The sequence below is a fragment of the Bombina bombina genome, chromosome 3, assembly GCF_027579735.1.
Source record: "Bombina bombina isolate aBomBom1 chromosome 3, aBomBom1.pri, whole genome shotgun sequence".
NCBI lineage: Eukaryota > Metazoa > Chordata > Amphibia > Anura > Bombinatoridae > Bombina > Bombina bombina.
In genome coordinates, this window is record NC_069501.1 from 468575009 (window position 1) to 468585139 (window position 10131).

Sequence of the window (10131 nt, forward strand, 5' to 3'; positions counted from 1 at the left end):
GACAGTATGATTAGCACTGAACAACTGAACTGTATATAACTAGCTGTAGGTAAATAATAACACTGGCAGTATGATCAGCACTGTACAACTGAGCTGTATATAACTAGCTGTAGGTAAATAACACTGACAGTATGATCAGCACTGTACAACTGAACTGTATATAACTAGCTGTATGTATATAACACTGACAGTATGATTAGCACTGTACAACTGAGCTGTATATAACTAGCTGTAGGTAAATAACACTGACAGTATGATCAGCTCTGTACAACTGAGCTGTATATAACTAGCTGTAGGTAAATAACACTGACAGTATGATCAGCACTGTACAACTGAGCTGTATATAACTAGCTATATGTATATAACACTGACAGTATGATTAGCACTGTACAACTGAGCTGTATATAACTAGCTGTAGGTAAATAATAACACTGACAGTATGATCAGCTCTGTACAACTGATCTGTATATAACTAGCTGTAGGTAAATAATAACACTGACAGTATGATCAGCACTGTAAAACTGATCTGTATATAACTAGCTGTCCCAGTCCCAGACAGACTCCCAGTCCCACATTATGAACAGTTCAACATTTTTTTATTTAAGTTAACCAGTAAGTGTTCTGGTCGTTTCCTTCCTTACCTGGCTGAGAATAAGAATCCGGGTCGTCACGGTCACACTGTCAGACAGACACAACAACCGACTCGAGATGACTGTCACTGACTCCTCTCTGACTGTCACTACACCGGGTCCACCACCCACGTGGCACCGGCTCCGCTCCTCCGTCGTCCTCCTCTCTGTCCCACTGGTGTCCCTGAGTGAGACGAGTCACTCCTCTTCAGTCTCCTCCACTCCCAGTCCACTCCAGCCAGGCACTGGCAGCACCTCCTCCGTGACCACAGACAGCCACAACAGTGACAGTCTGTCACTACAAGTGGGCACTTTAGGCAGCACAGCACGGGCACGCAGAGCCAGAGACTCTCTCAGCTCTCCCTCCACTGAGTCTTCCAACCGCGAATCTGACTCGATCTGTCAGCGCGCGCAATGGTCACATGGCCCACACCTGTCAATCAGCAACCCAGCAGGCACGCCTCCCCGCAGTGCTGCTGAATGCTGTGATTGGCTGAAGTGACCGAGCTCATCATGGAGGCGGTTTTGAGAACCGCCTCCATTGAGCTTGTAGTAGGGCCCTGCGAGTCACCACTGGGTGGCGCAGCTCTAAGTGAGCTTTAGATCCATTGTTGCGCAATTAATGGAGGGCAGCGGGCCGGCTCACTGCCTCCTAATTGGGCAACAATGGAAATTGGATGCGGTGAATATCTACAGTGCACACAGCGCATGCGCAAAATCGTAATGAAAATGAATGAGAGTAATCGCCATGGGGGTGAGGGGGGGTACCCTTGGGGGCGAGCTAATAACAAACATTTTATTTTTTTTAATAAATATAAATTAAAATCTTTTTTCCCTCATTGGACAGGGGAGGCACTGCCTCCCCTGCCTCCTATTACTGCACGTCACTGCCTGCCTCTAATGTTGAACTGTGTGGCCATTTCCACTCTTGCTTAGCATACTACTATCCCTTTGGAAGATGGCACTTCTTTTAAGCATCCTTTACATAGGAAGTTAGAATCCTTTCTTAGAAGGGCCTTTCTGCAAGCAGGGTATTTGTTTAGGCCTGCTATCTATATTGCTGATGTAGCTGCTGCTTCTTACTGGCTTAGCTAGTCTTTCTAAACAGTGTTCTAATGATTTTGCCAGCACTTTGGGTTTACTCAAAAGTGCTAATTCTTTTATTTGTGATGCTGTATTTGATATTATTAAAATTAATGTCAAAAGCATGTCCTTGGCAGTAATATCTACAAGAGCTTAAGTCCTGGCCTGCTGATATGGTGTCTAAATTCAGACTTTTGTCTCTTTCTTTTAAGGGAAATGTGACGGATACCCCGGCTACCCCGACTGGGTAGCTCCGCCGAACGGGTCCTGCTTCCTCCCTGCCGACTGCAGCTATGTAGCTGGCAAGTGACCACAACCTGTAGCCACCCCTGATGCCCGACAGCATCAGTACCCAGGGTCCCACCCTGTGGCAGACTCCAGCTACCCAGACTGGGTAGCTCTGCATGATGATCCTTTCTCTGCCTGGAACAGGCTGCTATGTAGCCCAGGAAAGTGATTTTAGCTGGAGCCCACCCAAATAACTAGACAGACTAGCATTCAGGTTAAACAACTACTGATTTTATTGTAAAACATACACTCCTTTTATACACACAGCTCATCTTGATAACACAAAGGACAATCCCACAATTTTCCCGCCATTCCCGCCCCTCCAGACAGCCCGGCACCTCCATAGGAGCCACAGTCTCACATAATCCCAATACCTCGGGGTGGCGGTTTCGGGTGAACCCGGTGGTGCGGCGGCACTTCCAGGGTGTCATTTTAAAGCTCCCAGATGCCACAGTCCAAAAATCAGCATAATTCGTTACTGGGGACCGGAGTTACAGTCCGTTGAATTTATGGGGTTAGGGGTGTCCAAAACCCCCAGTTCCCAAAGGAGCTCCCCTCTTTGCCACAGCTCTTGTCCTCCCTAGGGGCTACCAATCCCCAAAAGAGCGGAGCTCTGGGGCATAGGGCTGCTGGAGCGACCAGGGGTAAAGTTAGCGGGTGTCCTGTGGCCGACCGGGAGTTCCAGGAGCCCAGCCAGCCTGAGAGGAGTTAGGCGAGTGTCCGTTGTGAGGCGGCCGACCGGGAGTTCCAGGAGCCCAGCCAGCCTAGGAGGGTTTTCCAGATCATAGACCAGCTCTTTTCTAAACAAGTTTGGAACACAAAACCATGCAACCAAAAGCTTCCAGAGATTGTGGTTGCTCTGAGGAGCCCAAAACCACTGAGAAAAAACAGGGGTGATATTGTAGGGGGGTGGGGGGTAGCCTTAGCCGTCTGGTATCTGTGACATCTCCCCCCCTCCAGTTCGGCAGACCCGGCTAGACCCTTAACGGGTTGGCCTGGGGCTGTCCGACGGTGGCCCTCCAATTCTCGGTTGTTGGGAGAGGTAATCCCATCTCTCCAGAGCTTGGGGCATCCTGGGGGGTTCCGGCTGGCATTTATACTGGGCGCAGGGATAGTCACATAAGGCAACGTCACAAACAAGTATGCCAAGGCCGGCTCCCAAACAATTGCTGTCCCACAAGTTCCAGGGTCCTCAAGTTCTAGGGCCACACTGTCTCTCTTCGTGATACTCGGTTTAGTACTGGCGGACCCACCCCAGAACAGAGGGGGAGGTTGCTCCTTGGTGGGGCAGGCAAAGCTCGGGTGCCCAAACATGTGGCACCAACTGTATAAGCTTTTCTCCTCGCCTAATGTAACGCCTGCCCCCGGTGAGAAATAGTCCGGGACAAGAAAAGGGTAGAGACCCTGCCAAGCTACTGAGGGGAGAGACCAGCTGTCTCTTCTCCCAAGAAGGAGATCTACCGCTGGGGAGGGAGGTCTGCAACCTCCGCTCCATGGGAGACTGTGCTGCCGCTGGGGAGGAAGACCGGCTGTCTCTGCTCCCTGTATGGGGTTCTGCCGCTGTGGGGAGAGACCAACTGTCTCCTCTCCCAGAAAGGGATTCGGCCGCTGGGGAGAGATTTCGATACCCGTCTCTCCCTGCAAGGGCTTCTCTGTATGGGGAGGGAGGACGACTACCTCCACTCCCAGGGGATTGTTTTGCCGCTGGGGAGAGAGACCGACTGTCTCCTCTCCCTGTACCTGGTTCTGCCGCTGGGGAGAGAGACCGACTGGCTCCTCTCCCAGGAAGGGGTTCTGCCGCTGGGGAGAGTTATCAACATCCATCTCTCCCTGCAAGGGGTTCTCTGTAAGGGGAGGGAGGACAACTACCTCCACTCCCAGGGGATGGCTCTGCCGCTGGGGAGAGAGACCGACTGTCTCCTCTCCTGGCTCTGCCGCTGGGGAGAGACCGACTGTCTCTTCTCCCAGGAGGGGGTTCTGCTGCTGGGGAGAGTTATTGACATCAATCTCTCCCTTCAAGGGGTTCTCTGTAAGGGGAGGGAGGACAACTACCTCCACTCCCAGGGGATGGCTCTGCCGCTGGGGAGAGAGACCGACTGTCTCCTCTCCTGGCTCTGCCGCTGGGGAGAGAGACAGACTGTCTCTTCTCCCAGGAGGGGGTTTTGCTGCTGGGGAGAGTTATTGACATCCATCTCTCCCTGCAAGGGGTTCTCTGTAAGGGGAGGGAGGACGACTACCTCCGCTCCCGGGTTTCCTGGAGCTGTTATAGGTGCTGGGCAGAGGCCGGCGGCTCTCTGCCCTGTTGTCAGCACTTCTGCTGGGGTGGCTCCCTTGTCCAAGTCTATAAGCTCAGAACTAGACTGCTGATCAGGATCCCGCAGCCCTGGTTCCCTTTTTCTTTGCTGCCACTCCTCCACGGTCGAGCTCCATGAATCCCAGAGGGCTGCACCCCCAGATCTGTATGCCCCTGGCACGCTGCTTAGCAAGATCCAGCAGCCTCTTGTATTCCTTGACCAGTGGCTCTTCCTGGTCAATTATAAAATCCAGATCGTCCAGCAGCCAGGTCTCCTCCAAGAGGTCCAGCAGTTCCTCTTGGAGCCCAGAGATATCCTCCAGACCCTGGTCTGTCTTGCTCCCAAACTGTGGGTCCTCTGTCCTTTTTGTAAACAGAGAAGATAATAAAATAACTACCTTAAAAAAGATAAGATATTTTAAAACCTCTGGCGCTGCAAAAAATTGCTGCTAAAATTGGAAAATAGAAAATTGGATGAATATGATATGACCTACTTAGTTTAAAAATCGATATTAAAATATTATCAAACAAACTTTGGTCTTAATGATAACCTATGAACGTTTGTAACATGTGCAAAAAAATATATTTATTAGACACAAAATAAATAAACAGAAAAAATATGTAGATAAAAAATATATATATAGCTGATCAGCTAGTGCAATTGAAAATAAAAATAAAAGTAAAAATAAATAAGTGCAGTATCAATCAATAAAATAACATAAACACAACAGAAATACACAATAAAACTTGATCCAAAGAAAGTCCATAGGCCTTCAAGGGTTAATATAGGTTTGATCCAGAGCGGAAAGAATTCAGAAACTCCTTCAAACAGCTGAGATGTCGAATGCTAATTATAGCTGGAAGGGAGCTGAAATGACAATGAATCCAAATCAAAAGAACAGCAGAGAACCAAAATTAAGGTGTTCAATTTTACTTACACCGTGTTTTGGTCTCTGCAGCAGCGGTCAAACACTGAAAGATAACAGTGGAAGCGGGTGTTTTCTCTAATGTAGAAGCCGATGTCAGATAACTGCTCCACTCAGGGATTCTCACAGTATCGAAGCCGGTCTGTAATGACTACGTCACGTAACGTCAGAGTGGGCGGAGCAACGCGTTTCAGCCCGTTCAGGGCCTTTGTCAAGCTCCAGAAGAGAGTGTGATAGGTTCTTTTATACCTATAACTTTTATGTTAATTGGTTGGGTGCCATAAGTAGGAGTGTCTTGCAATTTAAAGACAAGGTTAGTAATGGCAGTGTGCGATCAAACAGTTACAAATAATGATACGTTGTTCATAAGTGCAAATTTGTTACCATATTGCTATATGTATTTTTTAAAAATTTCCATATTTAAAGCAAAGATATGCAGGTCAAGTAATTTAAATTTAAATTTATTTTTATTCCACGTCTTTTATATATATATTTTTTACGTTTTAATATCAAACTACTTTTGAAAATTAAACAATTGTCTGAAAATATAAGCACATGTATATGTGGACAAAGGAAAGATATGCACAACTACTGTTTGGTTATTGTGCTTAGTATATCCCTTTAAGTACCATTGTATATGTGTATATGTGTTGGTCTTGATATATGCAAACATATATTATATAATATTGTGATTCGTTTAATTCCCCCTATTTTTAAGATAATAACTCTTATATGTACAGGTCTATTTAATGTTTTTATAAAGATTATTTTAACATTTTAATATATATATATATATATATATATATATTTTCTTTATATATATATTTTTTCTTTATAATAGTTTTATTATGATCAATTGGATGGATTGTGATTGATTTATTTATTTATTTATTTATTTATTTATTTTAGTTTAGCTCTTTGGTCTTGGTGATAACAAATTATGTATCGCTTTTGAATCATGATCATACATCACTGCATATCTTTGTTTTAAATATGGAAATTTTTAAAAAATACATATAGCAATATGGTAACAAATTTGCACTTATGAACAACGTATCATTATTTGTAACTGTTTGATCGCACACTGCCATTACTAACCTTGTCTTTAAATTGCAAGACACTCCTACTTATGGCACCCAACCAATTAACATAAAAGTTATAGGTATAAAAGAACCTATCACACTCTCTTCTGGAGCTTGACAAAGGCCCTGAACGGGCTGAAACGCGTTGCTCCGCCCACTCTGACGTTACGTGACGTAGTCATTACAGACCGGCTTCGATACTGTGAGAATCCCTGAGTGGAGCAGTTATCTGACATCGGCTTCTACATTAGAGAAAACACCCGCTTCCACTGTTATCTTTCAGTGTTTGACCGCTGCTGCAGAGACCAAAACACGGTGTAAGTAAAATTGAACACCTTAATTTTGGTTCTCTGCTGTTCTTTTGATTTGGATTCATTGTCATTTCAGCTCCCTTCCAGCTATAATTGGCATTCGACATCTCAGCTGTTTGAAGGAGTTTCTGAATTCTTTCCGCTCTGGATCAAACCTATATTAACCCTTGAAGGCCTATGGACTTTCTTTGGATCAAGTTTTATTGTGTATTTCTGTTGTGTTTATGTTATTTTATTGATTGATACTGCACTTATTTATTTTTACTTTTATTTTTATTTTCAATTGCACTAGCTGATCAGCTATATATATATTTTTTATCTACATATTTTTTCTGTTTATTTATTTTGTGTCTAATAAATATATTTTTTTGCACATGTTACAAACGTTCATAGGTTATCATTAAGACCAAAGTTTGTTTGATAATATTTTAATATCGATTTTTAAACTAAGTAGGTCATATCATATTCATCCAATTTTCTATTTTCCAATTTTAGCAGCAATTTTTTGCAGCGCCAGAGGTTTTAAAATATCTTATCTTTTTTAAGGTAGTTATTTTATTATCTTCTCTATTTTATTTGTGGAGACAGGGGTTCTCCATTACCTACTGGCATATTGGTATTTTAGAAAATCCTGCGCAGGGTTACACACAATTTTATCTAAACTTTTTGTAAACAGCAATCCAGGGCCACCAAAGCCAAAGCCCTCTGTGGGGGAGCCATCCTCCAGCCATGGCTGCGCTTGCATAGCGAGCCATTGGAGGGCTTGATAGAGCTAGCCATTCCTTCTTTGGCTGTTCTCCCAGGAAAGGCAGTCTCACGGTCCACCGAACCCGGAATCTCGTGTCATTCGTGGGAGGACCTTTCCATTTTCCTGCTCCTGTTGAAGAGCCTCCCACCAGAGGTCTCGGAGGGCAAGGTTCCTCCATGCCATAATGTCCTGTTCGGAACAAGGATCATTTGTTCCGGTCAGCATCTTTTGTACTCTCCCTAGGAACTCTGCCTCCATATTTACCGGCTACTGTGGTACGTCTCCTCTGTCAGCAGAAACTGTGTAAAAGAAGCAGATCCTACCAACCAATGTCACGGATACCCCGGCTACCCCGACTGGGTAGCTCCGCCAAACGGGTCCTGCTTCCTCCCTGCCGACTGCAGCTATGTAGCTGGCAAGTGACCACAGCCTTTAGCCACCCCTGATGCCTGACAGCATCAGTACCCAGGGTCCCACCCTGTGGCAGACTCCAGCTACCCAGACTGGATAGCTCTGCCTGATGATCCTTTCTCTGCCTGGAACAGGCTGCAATGTAGCCCAGGAAAGTGATTTTAGCTGGAGCCCACCCAAATAACTAGACAGACTAGCATTCAGGTTAAACAAGAACTGATGTTATTGTAAAACATTCACTCCTTTTATACACACAGCTCATCTTGATAACACAAAGGACAATCCCACAATTTTCCCGCCCCTCCAGACAGCCCGGCACCTCCATAGGAGTCCTGCTGTCCTGTGGCCTACCGGGAGTTCCAGGAGCCCGGCCAGTCTGAGAAGAGTTAGGTGGGTGTCCGTTTTGGGGGTGGCCGACCGGGAGTTCCAGGAGCCCAGCCAGCCTAGGAGGGTTTTCCAGGTCATAGACCAGCTCTTTTCTAAACAAGTTTGGAACACAAAACCATGCAACCAAAAGCTTCCAGAGATTGTGGTTGCTCTGAGGAGCCCAAAACCACTGAGAAAAAACAGGGGGGTGGGGGTAGCCTTAGCCGTCTGGTATCCGTGACAGGAAATAAATTGTTTGGTTCTGATATAGATTCCATAATTTATTGTGTTACTGGAGGTAAAGGGGCTTTTCTTCCTCAGACAGAAAGTCCAAGGGGAAATCTAAAGCTTCAAATAATTTCCATTCCTTTCATCAGAACAAGGAACATAAATTTAATTCCTCTCAGAAGCAGAGCATCCCTGGCCCAGTCTGGAGGCCTAGTGCTAATTGTAACAGGCCCAGGCAAGCCAAAAAATCCAAGTCTGCATGAAGGTGTGGCTCTAGTAAGGGGGCATGTTATGCATTTTACATGAGGCATGGTTTCAGTCTGTTCCAGATTTCTGGGTTCTGAATATAGTTGCCCAGGGATATTAAATAGGATTCAGAACAAGGCCTCCGAGAGGAATGTTTTTTTCTGTCCAATGTTCCAAAGAACCCCTTAAAGGCCCAAGCCTTTTTTTCAGTCAGTTTCAGATCTGTCAAATATGGCATTGATTGTTACAGTTCCTTTGTAGGAACAGGGGATGGGATTTTATTCAAATCTCTTCATTTTTCTACAGAAGGAAGGTACTTTCAGACTATTTCTTGATCTGAAGGCTCTGAACTAGTTTGTCAGAATTCCTTCCTTCAAGACGGAATCTATTCGGACTAATTAGCCTTTTGTTCAGCAAGGTCAGTTTATGTCCACAATAGTTTTAAAGGATGCTTATCTTCATGTTCCAATCCACAGTGAACATTACCAGTTTCTGAGGTTTGCCTTCCTAGACAAGCATTTTCTGTTTGTTGCTATATCATTGTTCTGGCTACAGCTCCAAGAATTTTCAAAAAAAGTTCTAGGTGCCCTATTGTCTGTGATCAGGTCTCAGGGTAATGCAGTGTTTCCTTACCTGAATGATATCTTGGTTCAAGCTCCATCTTTTCATTTAGCAGAATCTCACACCAACAGACTGTTGTTGTTTCTCAAACAGCATGGTTGGAAGATCAATTTTAGTTTTAGTTCTTTGGCTCCTCAGATAAAGGTTTCTTTTCTGGGGTTTCAAATAGATTCAGAATCCATGAGTGTTTATCTAGCAGATCAGAGAAGGCAAAAATTGGTGTCAGCCTGTCTGAACCTTCAGTCCCTCTCTAATCCTTCGGTTTTGTTCGGTCTTTGGCATGAATAAAGCCTGTGATCAAGCCAATTTCTCTTCTCTGAAGTTTTAATTTTGTGTTAAAGGATTTGCAAGCACCACCTTTTGAGCCTAGGGGGCCCATTTATCAAGCTCCCGACGGAGCTTGTGGGCCCGCGTTTCTGGCGAGTCTTTAGACTCTCCAGAAACGCCAGTTATGAAGCAGCGGTCTAAAGACCGCTGCTCCATAACCCTGTCCGCCTGCTCTGATGAGGCGGACAGTAATCGCCGGAAATCAACCCGATCGAGTACGATCCGGTTGATTGACACCTCCCTGCTGGCGGTCGATTGGCCCCGAGTCAGCAGGGGGCGGCGTTGCACCAGCTCTTGTGAGCTGCTGGTGCAATGTTAAATGCGGAGAGCAATACGAGGTCTTGCGGACCTGATCCGCACTGTCGGGCCCCTATGCATGAAGTAGATATTAAGCTTTCTGTCTTGAAAGGTTTTGTTCCTTTTGGCTATCTCTTCTGCTAAAAGAGTTTCTGAATTGTGTGCTCTTTCTTGTGACCCTCCTTATCTTTAGTCTTAAGGACTAAATTTGATTTCTTGCATAAAGTTTGTGTCTTCAGACAATATCAGTTATTGAATTTGTGGTCCCTTCTTTG